This window comes from Polyodon spathula, chromosome 8 (assembly GCF_017654505.1).
Source record: "Polyodon spathula isolate WHYD16114869_AA chromosome 8, ASM1765450v1, whole genome shotgun sequence".
NCBI classification, from domain to species: domain Eukaryota; kingdom Metazoa; phylum Chordata; class Actinopteri; order Acipenseriformes; family Polyodontidae; genus Polyodon; species Polyodon spathula.
In genome coordinates, this window is record NC_054541.1 from 46,613,620 (window position 1) to 46,621,031 (window position 7,412).

Sequence of the window (7,412 nt, forward strand, 5' to 3'; positions counted from 1 at the left end):
CAACACAGCACTGAAAAAGCAAATAAATCTGTAGTTTAAAATAGCAGCAGCACCATAAACCCCCTGTGTGGGCTATCCTTGTCTGCGGCTCTTACAACTACCAGGCGGCAATGCTCTCTAATCGCGGTTCTTTAGCTCAAAATAAGGGCATAGCAAAAATGATAATTCAGATAATGGGTTTTGACTAAATCTTTCAACTTATGATATTTTTCAGAAGGCATTCATTTAAAAAACAATAACCTCTGTCTGGTTTCAATGTGGGTTATATGACTGGATCTCTCGTTGCGTGGCGGCTTGTATCAATACGGCACGGTGTACGAAGGTGTTGTGGCGGTTTCCCTCTGCTTTGGCCCAAAGCCCCCTGTTTCACAGCAAGGTGGCAGCTACTGTGATGAAATTAAAATTCTGAATAGTCACAACGGGAGGGGTAGCTAAATCCCCTCTCATCCACTCTGAAGATGTGCTCTCAGGGCAGCGCTAATGCATATTGCACCTCTTTCTCTTGACTGCCCCTGTCTAATCAGCTCTATGGAAACAGAGGACTTAATTATCCACTGCTGACAAGCTGGCATCTTTGAAAAGCATTCAATTCATAACAAGATGGAAACAAAATGAAACCAGCTTGGTGGATATTGACTTCTCTACAGTCCGGTGCACACACATATACAGTGCAGGTTAGAAAAAATATGCATTAAATCATCAGGGATTTTTTTCCAAATGTGTCTGTAGGAGACTTGGAGTTTGAATACAATTCAAAACAGTTATTGTGTTGGTCATGTACGACACACAGGCTGGATCAGTACTCAAGGGTCCACATTCGAATGAGGACATTAAACACTGTATGAATAGCATCATATTACACACCTGTGCTAAGAAACCTTTTGTGTGATTTTTCTTGTTTTAGGTTTGTTCCTTAACCTTCCAGAATGGGAACCTATGCATACCGTAGATCATTAAGGGTTTTATGCTATTTTCAAATCCTGGTTAAGCCTGTTTATTTAATCCCTGTCATGTTTTGCTCTGAAATGTTAATTAGTTGCAGTATGTTGTGAAAATAAGGTAGTGTCTTGGGCTCTGTTATTGGAGCAGTGTTAATGGATTTGAGTATTTGCATATCAAAACCCAGTTGCAGAAGCAGAGATGCAGAATCTCTGAGTCCGAGCTTCAGGATGGAGGTCTGAGAATTTGCTGAGTTGGCAGGCGATCGAGCATGCACTTATCCCTTGATAATAATTTGCTGAATCCTTTTGTAAAAGACCTGAGAATTCTGAACATTTAACCAGCTGCAAAATAAAAAAAAAAATAAAAAAATGTTGGATTAGAGAAGGTGGGTCTAAAAGCAATGGTTTCGTGTCTGATATTGTTGATAGGCACATATAGATTATTTTACCAGTCTTAGAAGTACTATTTTCCATTTGGTTGATCTCATTGCTATCAATGATTGCTTGGTTTATTTTTGCATGTAACCCAGGGTAATCAGACTCACATTGACTACTCTATTGAAGGTGATTGTAATATAAATGGTACATGTACTGTTTTGAAAAGGACAACTTGTACAAGTGTTTCATAAAATTCTCTCTGGTTACGCTTACACTACGTGTCAAAAGTTTTAGAACACCCCCATTTTTCCAGTTTTTATTGAAATTTAAGCAGTTCAAGTCCAGTGAATAACCTGAAATGGTGCAAAGGTAAGCGATAAACTGCCAGAGGTTAAAAAAAAGTTTGGGTTACCAAAAACTGAAAAATAATGTACATTTCAGAGTTATACAAAAAGGCCTTTTTCGGGAACAAGTAATGGGTTAACAACTTACAGCTGTTCTGCAGCAATGGAAGTAAATTAAGCCTTGAAAGTTGATGCTAACAATTCCTACAGGTGTCCCAACTTTTGTTGCTTACTTACAAACTTTCTGTCTTTATAAAAGCAGTGTTGGAACAGAGTGTTACTACACCCTCTTAAGCATTATTTGGACAGTATTGTACTGCAGGAAGTAGTATATTGCTATCATAATGGCGAGAAAAAGGCAATTAACAAAGGAAGACAGACAGACCATTCTAACCCTTAAAAGTGTAGGAAGTCTTTCCTTTAGAGAAATTGCAAAGAAAGCCAATGTGTCAGTGAGTACAATTTCCTACACCACCAAAAGGCACTTGTAAACTGGAGGAAACTCTGACTGGAAGAGGTCTGGCAGACCCAAAGCCACAATAGAATCAGAAGACAAGTTTCTGAGAGTCAACAGCTTGCGTGATAGGCGGCTCACAGGACAACAGCTTCAAGCACTGCTTAATACTGGTCAAAGTAAGCAAGTCTCAGTTTCAACTGTGAAGAGAAGACTTCAAGCTGCAGGTTTGACAGGTCGAGTGGCAATAAGAAAGCCATTGCTAAGATGGCAAAATAAGAAAAAGAGGCTTGCCTGGGCCATGAAGCACCACCAGTGGGCTACTGAAGACTGGAAGAAGGTCTTGTGGACCGATTAATAAAAAATTGAAATCTTCGGTTCATCACGCAGGGTTTTTGTACGCCGTCGAGTAGGTGAAATGATGGTTCCTCGGTGTGTAACACCAACTGTCAAACATGGAGGAGGAAGCGTGATGGTCTGGGGCTCTATTGCTGGATCCAGAGTTGACGACTTGCACAGAGTGAGAGGCACCCTGAACAAAAACGGCTACCACCACCACCACGGCATTTTGCTGCACCATGCAATACTCTCTTGTACACGCCTAGTTGGTCAGGGGTTCATCCTACAGCAAGATAATGACCCAAAACATACCTCCAGGCTATGTCAGAACTACCTTAGAAGAAAAGAACAAGACGGTAGTCTTCAAATCATGGAATGGCCAGCATAGTCTCCAGACTTAAACCCCATCGAGCTGGTTTGGGATGAACTGGACAGAAGGGTGAAAGCAAAGCAACCTACAAGTGCAACACATTTGTGGGAATTTCTGCAACAGTGTTGGGAAGAACTTTCCGAACAATATTTGATTTCCATTGTAGAAAGAATGCCATGAGTGTGTTCGGCTGTTATATATCTGCAAAAGGTGGCTACTTTGAGTCAAAAATTTAGATTAAATTTTGTTAAACAAAAGATTCCATGATTTCTTTTCCTTTTATCTCCACTTGTTTATTTGTTCTATGCTTTAATTTCAGAGTACATTGAGACATTAAACTACGTAAATTTAAATAAAAACTGGAAAAATTGAGGTGTTCTAAAACTTTTGACTGGTAGTGTATATTGAGCAGGCAACAGCTGAGCAGGAATTGTGTTCTGTTTTCTTGTAAAATAATCAATATTTCAAGGTAATGCTTTGTAACAATCTTATTGCTTGACCTAGAAACAAAAAGGCATATTTTCAGTGTTTCCTTTAGTCTTTTAATTACTCTGACTCTTTTTTAAATTTTTATTTTAAGTGCAAACTTTCCAGTTAATGCTACAAACTTCAGAGGTCTTAAGGGGCAATGAATTATATTAGATTTTTATTATTAGATTTGAAAAAATTGTGGTAATTAATCAGGTGCTAATAGTAATTTTAATATTAATATATACTTTATATAATTATATATATAATATATATATATATAGATATATATATATATCATATATATACTATATATATACATATATATATATATATATAAAGCTATTAGTCAAGAGGAAGAAGATTTACATGAATAAAAGCTATTCTTCCCTCTGATTCACCCTCTTGTCATCAGCCCTTCACCTATAGGCTTATTGTATCTGCTGCTGCAACGGGGCAAATTCAAGATGAAGATTTACATTAGATGTAAATTCAAATTTAATTCAAATTGAAATCCAACGTTCATTAGAATTGGGCCTGTTACTGTTTTGAGCCTCTCTCTCCTGTTCCACAACTGGCCATGTAATGCTGTAACACAGTCTAGTGTCTATATTCAATTGATCTAAATCAATGCCATCATTGTTTAATTCATTCCAATAGGTATACAAGCTCTTTGTGCACCAATGTTATGCAAATCAAACAGCCCATGGGATGGGAGCTTCTGTTATGTATTTTTGTCTGTAGAGATTTGGGAAAACTTCAGATATAGTCCTTTTTTAATGATTTTAATGACGATGGTATTTAGATTCCACTGCTTAGATTCTTTTAGTAGACCCTTGTACTGAAGTGTGATTGCCCCTCCTACTGTAGCTAATTCGGTATGCCAGTTTATGACACTAGTTTATGTTGCTGTACATGTCCCTATAATATTTACTCTGGGCTTGTGAGCCCCTACCAGTCTTTAAAAGTCTGTAACACTTGTAGGATGCTATACCCCTAGTGGTATAGACTTAGATAAATACATAATAGCTTAAAGAAATGTGGTGGATGAAATTATGTATTATGCTCATTTTACAAAATTTTGATTACACCTCTTTTTTTTTGTGAACAAATCAGAAATCATTACCCTCAAAAAAAAAGTCATTAAAAAAAATCTGACAACGGAAATCACTAGAATGTGTAATTTCTGGACTAGACAGGTCAGTAAGACAAAAAATGTAGCATTTAGTAATACATAATTTACAGCTTTAACCTTGCATGTATCTTTATATATATATATATTTTCAATTGTTTCCAGTTTATCCAGTAATGTGGGCTTAATGACAATTAATGGAGTGGAGAGGACGCACAGTAGAAACCAGCTCATGAAGCAGTTTCTTTTTACCCAGGATTAAACAAGCGTGGCTGCTGATTGAAAGGAAGGTTATGTCTGTGGAGACAGCTCTTTGGCTCAGGAGCTGCAAACAAAACAGAAGCATGATGATAAACACAACACAGGCACAACAGACACAGTGAGTACATTCCTTCACCTTCAAGAGGAAAAGAACGGGTGATCTTCACAGTCATTCATTGGTTCCGGCAGCTCTGTAGTCAAAGGAGTGACTGGTGCTTAGTTCAGAGCCAGGTGCTCAGTTACTATTGGCTTTCTCTTGAACTTCCTTTATTAAAGTCTCTTGGACTTCTTATATCAGTCTGTATGAACATGAAACTATTGTTTCCTCCTGTGCCCACACCAACATGTGTAACAGGGGCTAGGGCTGGGTGCAAACCTCCGACCTTGCACAACACAAGCAAGCATCTTAACCATCGTGCAAAAGTGCCAGCTGATCTACATTCGTGATTATAGAGCTTTTTAACTTCACCTCATCTCCCTGACAGGGAACAGAATCTGTAACGGCAATGCATCACCACAACACTGCCCGTTACATTCATCACTCTACGCTGGCTAGATAAATCTAAGCACGTCAGGATATGTCCCAAGTGCCCAGTACTGTACATCTACTAACTATGCAATAGATCAGAAAAGTAATACAATATATACAAACATAGTTGTTTTTTTCACCCCAAGTAGTGTTTTTAATACTGATAACATTTTAGAGTTGATTCACCATGAGCTAATTAATAAAAAAAAAAAAAAATGAAATATGTATACAGTATATTTAGCTATTAAGCAATGTTTCCTAAACCTGTTAGTGCATTTTGCAATCACTTGAGCATTGCTAATCTCTCCAAACCATGCACACAACAAAAGAGCTTGAACTTTTGATCAAAATGAATAATTAAGCAGAGCCTATTCCTGTGGTACAATCTCCAGACACAGACTCCTCTTGCCCTTGGTTATGTAGAATTAAAATGTGTATCCTTTCCCATGTACTGTAATTGCATCCCTTATGGGTTTAAGATTGTGCACAGTTTATTATAAATTCCTTCCTTGCAATCTGCAACATGCTTTCCTTAGTTCACAGATTGTAAATCAAAATAGAAACATATTGAAAGACAAACAACTCAATTAATACAGCATTTTCATTCTTGTGGTAGGCTTGTCGCGGACAACACATTGTCAACCAATTAAATTAAATTGTTTAGAGAAGTTGGTTTAAGGATTACAATAGAAATTAACAATTAGTTAGTTCAAGGCAAAGAACCATTTAGCCTCCCTTACGTAACCTGCAGAAGCACCAGAGCCAAAACCTGCTCTCCCCTGGCTGTATGACTCACCCTGCACCTCATGCGGTCATGCTATTAAGAGGCGAGTCACTGTACTTTTTTTTAACAAAAATGATGTCTACCCCTTCTACAGAGCTGCCTGTTCTCCATTTGAACCAGTGGTATCCCCTTGACAAGTAGACATGTGTAATTAACCGGTCAAGAAAGAGACTGAATTGTGGTGGCTACCTAAGACCGGATCCTCTGGCTTTACATCAGATGTAAATAGACTTGAGTTAGACCTCTAGTTGCATGCTTGCAACAGTTTAAGAAATAAATCCCAAAGATGTAGATTGCTGTTATTGATAGCATGTTCCCTCACCTTTGTTGTGATGTTTGGTATCTTCTTGTCCTTTAGTCACCACTAGGGGACATCTGTTTCTCATTGATTCAGAGGAGTAACCAATTACTTATCAACATCATACGTGTAAGTGTGGCAAAGTGCCCGCCCCTGTGTCTATTTATTTATGTATGTATCATGTGCCCTTTTGTGTTTTATAAGAGTTTTTTTTATTATTATTTAATAAAAGTACTGCTACGGCAGTTTAGTCCCATACTTTTTATTTTTGCACTTCTTCCTGGTCCGTGACATCATCTCACCTGCCACTGAAGCCCATCTTTGTGCCAATAAGGCTATACACTACATAGCATTGTAGTCTGCTACTCTACTGTACTTCCGCACCAATTCTTTATTCATTCAACGAAACCAGGTTGGTGACTTCCTTTCAATAGATCACTGTAAAGCCTTTTTGGGCAACAACCACAGTCATGTTTTTATGACAAACCTTACTGCCTATTTTGGACTTGCATTATTTTCGTATTTTCTGATAAATTCAATTGCAAACCCTGATAGCAACAAAAATGCTACTGCTGTTTTTGAATTAAATACTTAATACCACAGTGTGTGACTTGCTATTGCTCTTGTCTAACGATGGTACAGGAGAAATCAAAGAGAAAGACAGAGAGTGGCATCGCCTGCACTTACATGGGTCCCCTCATAGCTCTACCAGCACATCTCAGTCCTGACCCAACCATTCCCTTGCCATTCAATCACGGGCCTTCAGGCCTGAGACACAGTAATTGTGTTGTATTGTGTCCACTGCAGGCTAAGCTGAGAGCAGGGATGGGGTCCTAGGGGTTGATGAGCTACTGTCCAATGATTTACTGGGTAATTAAGGAGATGCAGAGGAACACTAATTACCCTGGCTCTGGGCAGGCCGTCTCTCTGTTTAAGTTTCTACACTTTCCTGCCTTCAGGCACCAACACTACAAGTGGCCTATATAAAGACACCTGAGCAATCCCTATTGTTTTGTCAGTGGGCAAACAGTTTATGCAGTCATCCTCCAAAGTGGAAACCTTGAAATGTGTATAGACCTGATATCTAGGTCAATATGCACCAGTATAATATATA